The sequence below is a fragment of the Mobula hypostoma genome, chromosome 26 (genome assembly GCF_963921235.1).
Source record: "Mobula hypostoma chromosome 26, sMobHyp1.1, whole genome shotgun sequence".
NCBI classification, from domain to species: domain Eukaryota; kingdom Metazoa; phylum Chordata; class Chondrichthyes; order Myliobatiformes; family Myliobatidae; genus Mobula; species Mobula hypostoma.
In genome coordinates this window covers 22,088,179-22,106,235 of record NC_086122.1, presented here as the reverse complement: position 1 = coordinate 22,106,235, position 18,057 = coordinate 22,088,179, and the positions used below count along the sequence as shown (strand labels likewise).

General features: G+C 42.2%; 1 protein-coding gene across 11 annotated transcripts in view; it reads right to left on the bottom strand.

Annotated features, from left to right (window-relative positions):
* The window catches only part of LOC134338201 (disks large-associated protein 2-like), a 787,855-nt gene that overhangs the window by 278,989 nt on the left and 490,809 nt on the right, over positions 1-18,057 (bottom strand). The window contains exon 4 of one of the 11 annotated variants that reach the window (XM_063033863.1): positions 1,228-1,305. The exons of the other annotated variants lie outside the window; for them this stretch is intronic. The gene's annotated coding sequence lies outside the window, so the exon portion shown is untranslated. The remainder of the gene's footprint in view (positions 1-1,227; positions 1,306-18,057) is intronic. 11 annotated transcript variants of the gene reach the window in all.

The window sequence follows — 18,057 nt, the reverse complement described above, 5'->3', positions numbered from 1 at the left end:
TACAGACTCATGTTAACCAGAATGGTGTGAGCTTTGGATGAAAAGTTCCCTGATGGCTTCATGTCAGAAAGATGTTTGACTATGAGAGGGATAAGTGGTTGCGTACAGAGGTAGAGAGTAATTTCCATCATTTCTCTACCTCGCTTTCTCACTCCCACTTCTGCTCCCCCCATCTTTCCCTCCCCTACTGCCTCACTCTCACACCACCCCTCCAGAGCCCGGTCCTTCTAAGACCAGCAGGCGGTCAGAACCCAGGTCACTTTAGCCATATTTCTGGTTCTTGTCAGGTAGATTCTAAATTTGTAGCTATGCCCTATTTGACACAGGCTGGTATGGAATTCAGAAGGGAGGATGAAGTGTGTCTAGTGGCCGATGTTTGGAAGTCAACATAGTGGAGTCTGATGTCTGAGAAGTCACAGAGGGTGATCAGATGCTTTATAAAAGGTCTTGTGCATTGCATCAACTCGAAGGTTGGGCACAGGTCACTATCAAAGAAAGTGCACTCTGTAATCTGGAGATCTCTTTAAGCATAGATAAATACTGAGTAAGTTGTCATAGTTGTATCATGTGATGTATTACCATAAGTGAATGACTTCCTGGAAGATATTCTTGTGCTAATAGACTTCTCTGCATCTGGAGATCTAACCTGCAGTTCACCAGAACATGAAGAAGGATTACAGTAAGTGCAAAATCTGAATGCGTGCCAGAAACCCACAGAATCCTTTACAGTCAACCAACTGTGAAATCTTCAAGTGATTGCAGAACTTTTTGTTGCCTGTTACTTGCAAAGACTTTAGCAGACATCATTTCCAAGACAGTGAGTTAAGATATCACACTGTTCACGAATTGACAAAGAAATTCCCCAGCCAGATGATATTTTCAAAAATCGTTTGATCTTCAGGATACCAGCTTAGGAACAGATGTGGTGCCTTGTTTCTGTTTGCTAACTGAACGTAACACACGAGCAATTTTATGTTAGTTAGTGCAGCCGCTAATCATACTGCACTGGTCCCAAGCGAATAGCCTGCAGTTTGTTACAGTATCTTGAATCTCAATGCTACGTCTAATTAATAAAGCAATATAAACCACTCGCCAAAGCTGCACATGCACGTGCACACACAGTACACCACACACAAACATACCCTCTATAATATTACCCCTTTTGAAAAAGGATGTGGATAATTGCTTAAAACTGGAACACATAAAACCAGCAAACTTCAAACATACCATTGAGCTGCCCTGAAAATGAGGACTGTGGCAGCGGCAGTAGAAAGACTGAGAACCACCTCTTCCTGTCTTTTCCCTCTGTCAATGAATGGCAGAAAATCAAGTTTAATAAATTAACTGTCTCAAAATATCATGCCCAATAGTTATAAAGAATTCATTACCTTCTTTCCCATGAGTCTTGTCAATAAAGGGATCAATAACAACCATATTAATACTTTAAAAATGATTCCTATATTTACTGGCAATACAGCAGCCCATCGGACACTGACCCAGGGTCCTAAAGGCAGCTTTGTTAGTCATCACGGACCAATGAAAGAAAAACTACATGTACACTGCCTAATGATGGTTGCAACAGAGATAGCCATAACACAATGAACAAAACATTTCTCAGATCATTTCTGTACGGTGATCTAACTCGAGTTCTAAAAAAAAAGTGTACACTGAACATTTAGAGTTACCTCTTATTACCCTATTATGGAGCCTTTTTTCAAAGATGTTATTGATACTGATTAGGCATACCATCCAAAATATATGAGGGGTGATTGATAAGTTCGTGGCCTCAGGTAGAAGGAGTCAATTTTAGAAACCCTAGCACATTTATTTTTTAACATAGTCCCCTCCTACATTTACACACTTAGTCCAGCGGTCGTGGAGCGTACGGATCTTGAACCTCCGGAAAGTGTCCACAGCAGGGGTGATTGATAAGTTCGTGGCCCAAGGCAGAAGGAGATGAGTTATACAGCTCTCGTTACAGGCACATGCAGGACAACTCTTTGAATGATTATGCAGAAAGTTTGAAGTTAATAACTCATCGGTTTCTACGTTAGGCCACAAACTTATCAATCACCCATGGTGTGGACGCTTTCTGGAGGTCCAAGATCCGTATGCTCCACGATCACTGGACTAAGTGTGTAAATGTAGGAGGGGACTGTGTTGAAAAATAAATGTGCTAGGTTTTCTAAAATTGACTCCTTCTACCTTAGGCCACAAACTTATCAATCACCCCTCGTATGTTCAAAAGGTGTTGTTTTCTTTAGCGCTTTGATATCATAATAAAACTTTCACTAATCTAATGCCTTCAACGTGACAAAGTGGCCCAAGGGATTACCCAGTTGTATCACCACTAACAGTAAAGCACCAGCAATTACTAAGTAGATATGTACAGTATGCTAATTTGAACTCTACATTGCACTGTTTGAACTTTGTAGCTTTGTAATTAGGCCAGAGGAAGCATTTCTAATTTGATTTAGTTTTCTCACACAGTAAAGACTTGAGGCAACACACACTTTGTTTCTCACCTTACAGAGCTGAAGCTGATATTCATGATTAAAGTTCAATAAATAAAACAATAAACAGCACAGTTTATTTCTAAAGTGACCTAGAAGTCCTTTACAATAGGGCACATTAAGGTGAACATCCACATCCATTTTGAAACAAATTAATTTTTACTCTCAAAAGTTTTCGACATAGCTCAACAGAATAAATGCCAATCACATCTGTTGAAAGAGACCAAAGCTGATTCGCTCATGTTTGCTGCCGAGCATTTACAATGGTAGTGAGGTGAGTTTGAAAATATAATACGAGTGCAGCAGGCTGACTGTGTCGAGACAACCTCTGTGTCACAGTCAACCAAGTCAAATTTGCTGTGAGGATTAGTGGCTTTGGAGTAACAAGAGTGAGAGCTGTGTGAGAGCAGAGAATATTGCTCAAGTGAGGTTCAAGCAAATTGGCCAATAGGGAATTCAAGATTCAAATTTATTTACAACTTTATGTCCCACTATTCAGGACATTTACAAAGATAGGTGTGTAAAAAGGGCCCGAAGGATCATTGGGGACACAAGTCACCCCAACCACAAACTGTTCCAGCTGCTACCACCTGGGAAATGGTACCGCAGCATAAAAGCCAGGACCAACAGGCTCCAGGACAGCTTCTTCCCCCAGGCCATCAGACTGATTAATTCATGCTGACACAACTGTATTCCTATGTAATATTGACTGTCCTGTTGTACATATTATTTATTATAAGTTACTATAATTGCACATTGCACATTTAGTCAGAGATGTAACGTAAAGATTTTTACTCCTCATGTATATGTAGGATGTAAGTAATAAAGTCAATTCAAAATATGTACAGTGCATTGAAACATACAGGGAAGTTAATCGCTTGCATATAACAACCAGTGCACCCCAGAGAATGCTGTGGACTCAAAACAAAACACAACAGAACACAACAAACTGCAAAAACAACAATAGCAAAAGAAGCTTGGTTAAGTGTGACACAGCGGTTCATCCCTCCCACCCATGCATACAGGCAGTCCTTGAACCCCATGACAGACTGTCTTCAGCCTCCAGCCTCCAATGAACTTGGACTTGAACTCACATACATTGGGCCTTTGATTTCCCCAGCGGACTCACAAAGAATCACAGACTTGGGTTCTGGCCAATGGGCCTCAACTTCTGAACTTCTGGCTTGACCCCCGGGCCTTGATTCTCGTCACTGACCCCATGACTTGTTGATCTCTGAAGACTAGGCCTCGAACTCTGCGCTTGACGATGACGTGACCTTGTACACTGACTCAAGCTGTGGTCTCAGTGATTCGGGAACCTATGGTGTCGTTGGACCTCATTCCCACTGTCTGCACAGATCTCCGAATCCAGAACCTGCTGTCAACCCGCAGATCCTGGAAAAACGGGACCATCAGCCCCCATCAACACTAGTCAACCAGTACAACATCCCATGTCTCATGTCTGTCTTGCTGGCCTTTGAATGCAGAGCAGAGGCTTTGACTTCAGCCTGGTCTCTAATTCCCCCCACGTCCCTGTCTGTGAATGATAACCTGACCCTTAACTCTCCTCTTTGTCCCTAAAACCATCCCTATGAACTCAAAAGCAACTAATGCGGCTCGCACCATCTTGGGAGTGGCCATTGTTGCAGTGGGACAGAGTTAGAATGAGGAACTGAGGCTTTGGCTCAAGAGGCTTCGGCAAAAAGAGGCAGAGCCCAGGGTCCCAGAGCCATTTTGAGTCATGTGGGCCAATGTAGCAATCTCAGAGGCTTCGGAAAAGATGACGGGTGAACAGCAGATAAGAAGAAGTAAGATTTATATTTATAATCATTAACTAAAAATATAACCTAATTACAGCTTATTAATTAAAGTAGGGATGCAGGATCAGGTGAAGTGTTGCAGCTGCATGATCTGGGAGCTGGTGGACCATATCTGCAGCAAGTGTTGGTAGCTCAAGGAACTCAGGCTCAAAGCTGATAACTTCGACTCTGAGCTGCAAACATGGTGGTGTATCAGGGATGGAGAGAGTTTCCAATACACTAGCATTCAGGAAGCAGTCACACTCATTAGACTAACTCTTTCAAACTTAGTTTGCAGCCAGAGGCAAGAGGGGTGTGGCTGCAATTGAGGCAAGTACAGGGATCCAAAAGACCCAGAGGAATAGACATAAATCTCAGTCACAAGGATCAAGAGCTGCCTGGTGCCTTGGTTCGAAACATCTCATCTGACCTGCACAGGAATTTGGAATGGGAGAGGATAAATCCATTTGTTGCGGTCCATCTGGGTACCAGTGAAGTAGGAAAAACAAAGAAAAGGTTCTGCAGAGGGAACTTGAGCAACTATGGACTAAGTTAAAACACTGAACCAAAAATGCACTAATCTCTGAAATACATGAAAATGTAGCTGAGCTACATAAGCTACATGAAAATTGGCACAGGGTTAATAAGATCAATGCGTAATTCGAACAATGGTGCAGAAGAAGAGGGTTTGAAGTGTGGGATATTGGCATCAGTATTGGGGAAAGAGAAAGCTATTCCTATGAGATGAATTTCATCTGAACCATGCTGGGGACCAGAGCTTTGGTGAGTTACAAAATTTGAGCTGTGGATTGGGCTTGGAAGTACATAGCAGTGGAGCAGGTTCAACAGCTTGGAATAGTATGGAAAAACTATGCAGGAAAATGCAGGAGAGGTTACTGAAGTCTCCAGAATAAAGAATGAGACAAAAAATTAGAAAGGGGTAAGAATTTTTCAAGCAACATGGAGACAAAATTAAAAAGCAGGATGGTGAATATAGATCTGAAAGTGTTATATTTGAATGCATAGAGTATATGAAATAAGGTAGATTATCCTGTAGAGCAGTTAGAAATGGGCTGGTATGACATTCACGGTTGAAAGAAGATCACAGCTTAACACCAAAGATAAGCATTGTATCAAAAGGACAGGTTATGGGGTGGCTTTGTTGGTAAAAGATTAAATCAAATCCTTGGAACAAAATGACATAGGATCTGAAGACGTAGAATCCTTGTGGGTAGAGTTAAGCAACTGTGAGGGTAAAAAAGATCCTGATGAGAGTTATATACAGGCCTCTGGTCTGTCGTCAGGATTGTTGTTCCTATTCGTGCCTTGAGGCACATTCGGCGGCATTTTTTACCGTCTCCTTAGCATTCGTTCGTTTTTTTATGAGTCCATCTTGCATGCTCGACGCTCAATATTGGAAAGCATGCAAGGACTGTAGTCAGGGTATGGAGTACAAATTACAATGAGAGATAAAAAAAAGGCAAGCCAAAAGAGTAATGCTATGATGGTCATGGAGAACTTCAATATGCAGGTAGATTGGGAAAATCAGGGTGGTGCTGAATCCCAAGAGAAGGCATTTGTAGAATGCCAATGAGATGGTATTTTAGAGCAAATTGTGGTTGAGTCTACCAGGAAAAAGACAATTTTGGATTGGCTATCATGTAATGAAAGATTTGATTTGAGAGCTAAAGGTAAAGGAAAACTTAAGAGGTCGTGATCATAGTATAATAGAATTCACCCAGTAGTTTGAAAGAGAGAAGCTGAAATCAGATATATCATAATTACAGCTGAATTAGAATCAGAAACAGAATCGCTTTGTGTGATTCAGTCTGTCAAACATACCAGAACTGGAAAAGGATCTAGTGCTTTCCTAGTGCATAAACTCTTCTCGGCTTCCAGCTGGGTACAGATATCGATAATAACTGAAATTTCGATGACAAAACTCTGCCACCTTTTTCAGGAATGATGCCTAGTCATGTCTTGATTGGTAGTATTTACACCCCTGTGGTCCATTCCTCCTGATTGGTTAGTCATTATCCAATCAGGTTTCCGCCCTCCCATCTTGTTTACAACTCCAACAGTTCCACGGCCACCTGAACAGCATACATCCAAAAATTCAATCTACGATGGAGAAGGAGAAGAATGGTTGCCTCCCATTCCTGGACATTCTAATGCAACAGAAACCAGACGGTAGCCTTGGACATGGGACCTTTCGGATATCCATTCATATGGAATTATACCTCAACAATAACAGCCACTGTCATGCCTCCCAACCTAGAGTGGCTCTTTCTACTTTGATTAATCGTATGAAAACTATTTTGGACCCAGGGAGTCTCCACAAGGAAATAAGACGATTACACCTGATGTTCCTGCAGAATGGCTACAAGGTGAAGTAAACTAATCAGGCCCTTAAAAGGGCAGACAGAAAAACCAGGTAACCAAATAATGAGGAACAACCCACACTACTGCTTGTCTTCTCAATATTTCCATATTCACACACGGTGAAAACCACATCAAAGAGCACAAGAGGTGTATCTGTTTGGGTTACCCGGGGAAATCGGCGGTAGCAGAACACTGCATTTGTAAGGACCAAAGGCACAAAACCACTGTGCTATGCCAATGGCTTTTGGGACCGCCTGGTAACAAAACCATTGAAATAAACTCAAAGAAAAGGGCAGGATTTAATATCTTCCAAAGGTGCAGTAAAGAAGAGACAATTTTACCACTATCTGATGTATTTTTAATCTGCAGATCAGAATTAACTACCTATAGCAATGGAAAATGGGCATTCTCTCAGAAGAGCTGTACAAGAAGTGATCCAAAACTGTAAGATATTCTTACATTGCCATTAAACAGATTGAACTAACATTCTTAAAAAATAACCCAACATCAGGAAACCACTTTGGTTAAAAAGATTAATCATTATCACAAAAACTGTGTAAAAGCTCCCTCAAAACCAGAATAATTTATTCTGTAGGATTATGTCTGACCATAAAGATTGAGTGATTGAGACAATACAAGGAAGTGTACGTTAGTCAAACAATGGATCACTTTCAAAACTATTCCATGCTAGCTCAGCTAACACTCTTAACAGACCTCTGTATCCTGAAGCCATTTTATAATCACACAAATTAAGATGATTATTGATTACAATTCTATTTTGAAAGAAAGGAAGATGACCTTAGGAGAAACCAGCTCTGAGTTTTGAAGAAAAACAGCTCTTTACTTCTCACTGCTTCTTTGGAGTTTTTGATTGTAGTTTCCCAGGTATGCATCGTGAAGTTTGCTTGCCTGATACCGAAACTAGTTTTGGACTCCCTTTGGAATCTAGTGGTGCAGAAAATATTTGTTGAGGTTCTCTGACATCTATATTTTGGAACCTGCTTGTAGATCCTATACCAAATTCTATGCACTCCTATCCTTACAGACTTTTCTCAAGGAGCTTCCTATCAGGTACAAAGCAACTTCCTGTTGGAAGTGCCTGACGGCTGGAGGGCTTCTATGGTCCCCATGCATTAAGAACTTAAATCAACACTTCTGACACAACAAGGACACACTCACCATCTCTCATTCCCAGTTTTTCATCATCCATTCTCCTACAGTTTGAGGAGTGCTGCGTAAATTATTGTAGGTGTCTTTTAGGACTGGCGACACTGACTCGTCTATATGCCAGCAGCTTACGAGAACTTACAACAGATCAGTAGAATACACTGTGTGGAAACAACACGGACTACACAGGGAAACTTGACAACACTGTTTCTTGAACCTCATATTCATAGATTTCAATCTTTATGGAACTTATACAAACACCATTGGGAATACCTATTTTTGACTCTGCACACACAGCCCCTGTGTGCTTGAGACGTAACTGCTGTCTAAAATTACCCAGCATACTACCTCATAAAGGAGCAAAGAATACAACGGGCCAACAGCCACTTCAATCTTGGCACGAAAGCTATAATGTGGAATAGAATAGACCAGCACAGTATAGTACACTACAAACCCTTCGCCCAATATTTTGTGTTCACCTTTTAATCTTATGCAAGATCAATCTAACCCTTTCCTCCCACATAGCCCTCTACTTTTCTTTCATCCACATGTCCATGTGTCTATCTAAGAGTCTATTAAATTTTCCTAATGTATCTGCCTCTACCACCACCTCTGGAAGCACTTTCTATATAATAAGACATCCCTGCTATGTTACCAACAATCACCTTAAAATTATGTCCTCTTGTATTAGTCATTGCTGCCCTGGGAGAAAAGTACTGACTGTCTACTCGACCTATGCCTCTTAACATCGTGTCCATCTCTATCAAGTCTCCTCTCATCCCCTTTTGCTTCAAAGAGGAATGATCTAACCCACTCAACCAACCTTTATCAGACATGTTCTCTAATTCAGGCAGTACCCTGGTAATATTACATGTGTAGTCTAACCAGAGTTTTTTAGAGCTGCAACATTACCTCAGGGCTCTTGAACTAAATTCCACAACGAATGAAGGCCACACACACTATACACCTTTTTATCCACCCTATCAACTTGTGCAGCGCAGCTTTGAGGAATCTATGAACGTGCAGCCCAAGATCTCTTTATTCCTCCAAACTATCAGGACCTTCGAAAGTGTATCACTTCACACATCTCCGTATTGAACTCCATCTGCCCAGCTCAGTACCCTATCCAGGTCCTATTGCAACCTATGAAAACCTTCTCCACCATCCACAACACTACCAACATCTGTGTTATCTGAAAACTTACTAACTCAACCTTCCACTTCTTCATACAAGTTACTTATAAGAGTCACAAAGAGCAGTAGCCGCAGAGCAGATCCCTGCAGAACCCACTGGGTACTGTCTTCCAGGTAGAATATGCCTGCTCTACAACCACCCTCTGCCTTTTGTGCGCAAGCAAATTCTGAATCCATACAGCCAAGTTACCCTGGATCCCATGCCTCCTGACTTTCTGAATGAGTCTACCACAGGGAACCATGTTGAATGCCTTACTAAAATCCACATACACGACTCCCATTTCTCTACCTTGCTTTGACTTTTCCTTTAAGATGTTATTTAGGCTCGTGAGGCATGACCTGTCCTTCATAAAGCCATGCTGACAATCTCTAATCAGACTATGCTTCTCCAAATCCTGTTTCTAAGATCCCTCTCCAATTATTTCCTACTGATGTACAAAAAATCAGTATAGCAAAGCTATTCCCAGATCAGTAATAAGCATAATCCTTCCCCCTCCCCCATCAAAGAAGAACAGGTTATGAAGAATTGGAGAACGGTGTCTAAACTGGGAAACCTACCCCAAACAACACACATCAAAGTTGCTGGTGAACGCAAAAGGCCAGGCAGCATCTCTAGGAAGATGTACAGTTGACGTTTCGGGCCAAGACCCTTCGTCAGCACTAACTGAAGAGCTAGTAAGAGATTTGAAAGTGGGAGGGGGAGGGGGAGATCCAAAATGATAGGAGAAGACAGGAGGGGGAGGGATGGAGCCAAGAGCTGGACAGGTGATTGGCAAAAGGGATATGAGAGGATCATGGGACAGGAGACCCAGGGAGAAAGAAAAGGGGGAGGGGGGGAAAAACACAGAGGATGGGTAAGGGGTATAGTCAGAGGGACAGAGGGAGAAAAAGGAGAGATAGAGAAAGAATGTGTGTATATAAATAAATAATGGATGGGGTACAAGGGGGAGGTGGGGCATTAGCGGAAGTTAGAGAAGTCAATGTTCATGCCATCAGGTTGGAGGCTACGTAGACGGAATATAAGGTGTTGTTCCTCCAACTTGAGTGTGGCTTCAACTTTACAGTAGACGAGGCCGTGGATAGACATATCAGAATGGGAATGGGATGTGGAATTAAAATGTGTGGCCACTGGGCCAAACCTATCCCAAAGGCCAGTCAAGCAATAATCTCATAATATTGTGCCCAGAGAATCAAACCGCCTGGATGACATACCAGACAGTCTCTGATATGTCAAATTTCATCAGTGGGTCAGATCCACCTCAGGGAATGTCATTCAGGTGGCAAGGAGTAGAACTGGGAGTCCTTAACATTGTCTTCAGACCTCAATGAAGACACATGGCATCAGGTTGAACACTGACATAGTCTCTCCTTCTCCATAGCAACCATTATAATCTCCCAGCAGGAGAAGCAATGCTCCATCCTGTTGATCTTTACATGGAGGAGACATCGAATATACTGCTGCATTGCGCCCTTTGGCTTGTTATCACACAAATTCAACACCTTCAGTTGTCAAGCCTTTCCAAACATCAGAACTGGCCAGTTCTGATCAAAGTTCACCAACTTTTAATGCCAACTCTATCAGAGTCACCGAATACCTTCTCTTTTATTTCAGATTTTCAGCAAAGGCAGTGTTTTGCACTGTTTCAGGACTTTTTTTTTCTCTCTCTCATTCTCTCATTGTGCTTTATATTGAGAACCCTGATCATCAGATGCCGCAGTTCCAATGACCTAGGTTCAATCTTGACCAGCATTTCTGGTCCGTGTGGTGTTTGCATCCACACATTATGACCAAATACTTTTCCTCCAAGTGCTCATGTTTCCTTCCACATGTTAAAAACATTGCTACTGTACGTTGTCCCCAACGTGCAAGTGATTAATAGTACCTGGAGGGAGTTGTGGGGATTTGGGGAGAATAATATACATTTGGTGTAGGATTAACGTAAGTGGATGTCTGATGAGCTGGCAACATGGTCTCAATGAGTCGATATACCTGGTTCTCTTGTTCTATGAATGGAACTAGATGGGCCGAAGAGCCTGTTTCTGTGTTGTACTTTTCTACGACTCTATGAGTCTTTATTCTTCTTTCTTTGCTTTATCCAGACAGATCAGTGGTGGCAAAGAAGCTTTCATCTTCCTCTCCCAGTTGGTACCTGTCATTCAGACTGTCACAGACAGTTCCCTTGTTCTTTCCACTCCTGTCCCTTCCCTACAATTCGAAACCTGTTTGATTTCAAATTTTTCTCAGATCTGATGAAAGGGGTTCACAGAGCTAAAATATTAACTTTGTTTTTCTCTCTTTCCAGAGATCTGGTGTGGCCTACTGAGCATTTTTAATAATTCTCGCTTTTATAGAATCATAGAGTCAAAAGTTCACTGAAACCTACAGCACAGAAAAAGGCACTTTGGCCCATCTAATCCGTACCAAACCAGTAAAACTGCCTACTCTCATTGATCACACCATAGCCTTCTGCACCCCTACCATCCATTACCTATCCAAACTTCTCTTAAATGTTGAAATCGAGCTTGCATGCACCATTTATGCCGACAGCTTGTTCCACACTCTCATCAGAGAGAGCAGTCAAGGACAGCATCAAAGCTCAATCTCTATAGCTGTGAAATACTATGCTGACTGCTGTATCTCTGAATCATTTAAAAAAAAGAAACATCCCCCCCCTTCACGGAATTTTCATGCCCGCAGACGGTAAGGCTTTAAAATCTCACTTTCCACTAATTTCATAAGTGGATTGTTTACTGCACCCTATCATCAGCAGGATCTGATTTTTCATTAAGAGTGATACATCAACCTCTTGTTGCCTTGCAGCATATCAAAAGGAGAGTTCATGATGTTTTTCCTACTCTTTGCAATAAATCTGTCCATATCTGCCATCCTGCAGCATAAATCCTACAATGTAGACACAAAAGGTCTGAGAAATCACAAACTGAATCATCTGTCTTCACAGACCAGCCATGTTATCATTAGATGAGTTTCCATTATGCATTTTCCACTTTCTGTCTTCAGACATTAATCTGATCCATCATGGATATGGATATTAATCCCTCCATCATGGATATGTCTCAAGACTAGCCAACAGACATATTATGACTTTTCAACTCTGAGGATCTCTAGGAGTCACTTATGAATTAAGTTGCTCCTTCACCTCAGGTATTCCATGTTCTGCACTATCCCCCGAATGCCCACGAATGCATAGATTCCATTAGTTGTCACTACATAGCAAACACAAACATGTGGATTTTCCAAATGCTTCATTGCCAAAATCAAATAGCTGCAGTACCACCCCACTTGTTGCCTTACTGAAGAGATCTGAGGCTTCGGCTTGTGATCTCTTGGCCCACAGGGTGCAGTAATGCAAAAACATGCACCGAAGAAAGCCATTACATTTTGGTCATGTCATCAAGACTTAAAGCCCAGTTCTGCCCATCATTTTAAACCATCTTGAAGTGAAAGAAGGAGGAGGAGGCTTCAGTTATTGTGGACTGCACTGGAATCAACCACACAGGAAGGTAAAGGGGAGATGGTCCTGTTTAGAGTGTACTAGCTATTGACAACTAAATTCAAGCACAAAAGGTTACCATGCCTGGGGTCCCTGTGCTATATGAAACAGGAGAAAATCTGCAGATGTAATCCTAGCAACACACACAAAATGCTGGAGGAACTCAGCAGGCCAGGCAGCATCTATGGAAAGAAGTACAGTCGACATTTCGGGCCGAGACATGCCAAAGGGTCTCAGCCCGAAACGTCGTCTGTACTTCTTCCCATAGATACTGCCTGGCCTGCTGAGTTCCTCTGGCATTGTGTGTGTTGCATGTGATATAAAAGATTCTTTACAGCCACCACACTAACTGTGTCCACATCTCCACAATCCTCTTGATTAATCCTTCTAAGCAAGTTGACCAAGCTCTAGCCTCCCAAATGTAGGCATTGCCTATTTGGATAGGCCTCTCTGGGCATCTTAGTGCCGACAGAATTTAAAAGGACAGCACTATTACTCCTCAACAAGGGAGCACCAAATCATGCCCGAATAAACAAACGGTATCCAAGGTAACTAGCCTTTCTTAAATATCATCTGAAAGATATGCATGTTAGGAAATATTTGTGAAAAGGTGAGTGAAATAATTATCTCAGACATTCCAAAGAATAGTACATCACAGTACATCATCGTTGAGGATCTCTGGAACTATAGCTTGAAATGTTTTTCTGTGGCATCTTGACCACTAAACTCTGCCCATCTTACTGGGGCTTTCAGTCTGGTTTATATTGGAATAATGTTCTGTGACAGAGCAACAGACAATGGATCCATAACCCTCCTGCTTTCCATTCCCCCTCTTCTTCCTTAGAAGATTTTGAATCCACCGTCTCTTTTCTGTTATCAGTGTTAGTTTCAAGAAGGGCATTAGGGTCACCATGGCAATAGAGCAGCCAGGAATCTTCTGTTACAACCCCATCTTGTGTTCCAGCTGCCTCCATTTCAATGGCTCAACGGTTCTACTTAATATCAGGGAATGTAGACGACATACAACCTGAAATTCTAACTCTCCGCTGACATCCTCGAAACAGAAGAAAAACCCCAAAGGATGAATGACAGAAAAACGTAGAACCCCAAAGCCCCCCTCCCAGGCAGAAGCAGTAGCAAAAGCATCAACCCACCCCACCCCCTGTCACTTATTCCAGCAGAAAACACCATCCCTTCACCAGCCACCATGCAGGCAATAGCAAAGCCCCCAAAAGACCATGATCTTAAGTCCTTCAAAGACCACTGCTCATCCCAGCAGTTCGACATTGCACAGGCTCCCTCTCTCACTAACAAGGGAGAGAGTGGTATCACTCCTGCCACAGTGAGAGAGGAGGTTAGTGTGTATCTCACTAGAACTTCTTTTTAAAAAAGATTTCCTGAAGGGATGAATGCCCCAGACATCCTTCAGCTGACGAACAGCATCAAGTGTAGTGTCGCTTTATACATATTGGAATGTGGCATCAGTGCAGCATTCGCATCCACATCTCTTCAAGGTCACTCACTCATTATCTTAAAGCAACGCCGCTTCAGCTGAGTAGAGCGAGCTGTAATCCGACACGAGCTGGAAGTGATTAAGCATCCGAGCGAACTGCATCATAACGGTATAGACCACTCACTGAATACCAGCTTTTCCCTGAAATAACTGACGTGCTTTATTCACTGTAAGTAATAACTGCGGAATTGATAATGATAGGAACAGTTGCTGCTTTTAACTATTTTAAATGATTGCCCAACTTAAGCTTGAAGAGGTTAGCTGTTCAGAGACTGAACCCTCCACTTATATCAAAAAATATTGGATTTTAAATATAAAACCGAATATTTGCACCTGTCACATTTTATTCTGTGTGCTGTGGCCATTTTATTGAAATATATTCTGTGACCTTGCCTCTGAATCAGAAGATTGTAGGAACAGGCACTGGATATGCCACGCTTTCCTCTCACCCTCCCAAGCCCAACACCACCTCCCCACACAGCCAGACTCCATGGTTTATCGTTCCAAAGAAGACAGCAAAGTACTTGCACTTCTTTCAAGTCGCTGCTCACAATATAATCTTATCTACACCAGAGAGACAAGACAGAGATGGAGCATCACACTGAACCTGCAGATACTTTACATTTTGATATTTTGACTGAGTCTCTGTCCATCACACAACAGAAACCAGTGCAATGGCATCACAGCTTTTAGTTAACCACTTCATCATCTTCCCTCAGAGGGTGGTGAGAGTGTGTGAAGAGCTGTCAAGAGCGCATGGTGCATTCCAGCTCGATTTCACCATTTAAGAGAAGATTAGATGGATACATGGATGGTAGGGGTGTGGAGGGCTATGGTTCTGGTGCAGGTTGATGTGAGTAGGCAGCTTACGTGGTTTGGTATGGACTAGATGGGCTGAAGGGCCTATTTTTGTGCTGTACTTTTCTATGACTCCAGACTCAGCACTGAATTGAACAGATTCAGGCTATAAGCACTGCTCTTATTTTAATGGGCATCAGATACCAGAAGCAATGCTAAAATCTACATTTACATCTCCCTGGAGCTCTCTTTTGTCTTTTTACATGTTCCATCAATTTCCCATTTTGTCTTCCGCTATCATCCTGTTTCTCATTTCATTTCTCCTGCCTGTCACCTCACCACAGACCTTGCCCATTTTTCCTTTCCTCTCTGCTACACCCATACGAGCATCAGGCCTGTCAGGCCTGTAATTTAAGCTACTTCTCACATAAAGTCAACAAGCTGAAATGCATTTTCATTTTCTCTCCACGGATGCTGCCTGAGCTGTCAAGTACTCTGACATTTTCAACATTCACTTCCTAAGTAAGAGAACTGACGGGAGGAAAAAAAACATGGATACCAATGGAATCCAGAATTGCTCTTCAGAGTTCAAACAGCTTTCCTTGCAGATCCACTGCATATATACGTAGATGACTAACAGTGTTTGTATAAAATAACATCTTTTCCCAGCCCTCCACTCTCCTGTTTTCATTGCCAACTCTCCCTGCCCTCTAATTTGTGATGAGGCCACACTCAGGTTGGAGGAACAACATCTTACATTCTTTCTGGGTAGCCTCCAATCTGATGGCATGAACATCAATTTCTCAAACTTCTTGTAATGTCCCCCTCCCCTTCCCTTTTCCCTCTCTCACCTTAGCTCCACACCTGCCCATCACCTCCCGCTGGTGCTCCTCCCCTTTTTCTTTCTTCCATGGCCTTCTGTCCCCTCTGATCAGATTCCCCCTTCTCCAGCCCTGTTCTCTTTCACCAATCAACCTCCCAGCTATTTACTTCACCCCTCCTCTCCTCAAGGTTTCACCTATCACCTTGCATTTCTTCCTCCCCTCCCCCCTCCTTCTAACTCTGACTTCTCATCTTTTCTTTCTCTAGTCCTGATGAAGGATCTCGGCCTGAAATGTCGAGGAGATAACTTCACTCAACTTTACTCACCCAATCACTGAAATGTTCTCACAATCTAAGGACTCACTTTCAAGTTTTCTTCATTTCATGTTTTTGATATTTATTGCTTATTTATTATTATCATTATTTACTTCTTATCTTTAGTATTTGCACAGTCTGTTGTCCTTTACACATTGATAGTTTGTCCATCCAGTTGGGGACAGTCTTTCATTGATTCTATTGTGTTTCTTGTACTTATTGTGAAACCCAGCAAGAAAATTAATCTCAGGTTTGTATATGGTGAAATATATGTACTTTGATAATAAATTTACTTTGAACTTTTGAATACGGGCACAAATAAAGGATCACCAGTAGAGTGAGACACTGGTTATGACAGTAACCAAGAATGTCTTCCAAACAGATGAGGGAAGAAGCAGTAGATTCAGGAAATAATTAAGGATGGTAACAACTAATTGAAAGGAAAACAAGGGAACCAGGGGACAACTTGTATACATTTGTTTTACTTGAACCAAGAGCCACACATATCACTTGGTTGCATGATGACGCATGCCATTTACATACTTTTACATATAACCCACAATGAATTATTTAAACAAACAAGAATGCTTAATCAAACAATATATTTATATTACTCAAATATTAAATATACAACACACCTCCCTGCTTAGCTATAAACACCAACTCAATACAGAATGCTTGTCAACTTACATAGCTTCCAGTCATCTCAACTTCTGGTATAAGATGACACTACCAAAGATGTGCAACAGCTTACTGGTAATTTGAAAACAAAGGAATTCAATTAAAACGATTATTAATAACACTTCTTAAAAAGTAAATTGTGGCAAACTATCACCGCAAACAATGAAGAAGTGAGCGAAGGCAAAGAGAAATCGCGGGATGTGCCCTGCTGGTGTGCTGCAAAATTGATGCACTTGGAGTCGGAGCCGTACTGGTTGGAGTGAGCAAGTCGGAGGGGAGAAGACAGGACAAAGGAGCGGCAATGCCCGTCCAACTAACTCGGGTATGAGTGTGGATTGGTCTATATGCCGAGCTGAATTGGAGAGGTCGCAAACAGCTTCTCTTCGGCAGCAAAATCCAGGTCCGACGCCAATCGATGGGTGGCGTGTTCAAAGCCCTGAGTGTTTCGCTGCAGCAAGGCTGGGGTCCCAATGCGAGGTACAATGCACCAGTCAGACAATCTAATAGACTGGAAAGGCAGGGTGTCAAGGGTTTGGATGAGGTCGGATCGCTCTGGGCATCCCGGCACCGAGCCGATTCGGAGAGATGAAGAATGGCTCCTTCTGCAGCAAAATCTAGACCTGGAGCGATTCACTGGTGGTGGGGCTAGGTTCCAGTGGGAGGTTCGGCCAATTTAAATGCCAGCCCAGATAGTATGAGGGCTTAACTCTCAGAGACGCTCAGGCTGTGAGACTGCCCCCACTGCTGCGGTTTTGGCTGTGCACTTTGCTGCGATTTGCCATGCTAGTATAATGAACTGAACACCGAGGCTGTGGGCTGCTCCAGGAATTTGGATCTAAAGAATCAATTTGGTTCAGAATGCTGTTGTTGTTGCTCGCTTCTATTGCTTATGTGATTTGTTTCGTGTTTTTTTTTCTCTTTCTCTTTCTCTGTGGGCACTGGGGGGGGGGGCGGTTGACTTATTTTTTAATTGGTTTCTTTCAGGTTCCTTGCTTGGTGACTGTAAGCAAACATATCTCAACTTTGTACAATTTATACATTCTTTGATAATAAATGCACTTTGAAATTTATATATATGCACACACACACACACACACACACACACACACAGAGTATACTATATAATACAGCTACTGTATAGATATTCACATCACAGTGGTCCAATTCAGGCCTAAAGATTTAATTGCTATGAAGCATTTCTTACTCTTGTGGGATAATGTCTTTCCTGATAAGAGAGGTCAATCTGTTTGGCAGGCAAGACAATGGCTGTGAAAACAATCTTAAATTCTGGGGCTTCCTGCATGGTGTTTGTAGGGCCATGCAGGAAGTGGTTCTGACAGCTCTGGACAGCTCCTTTTCTTG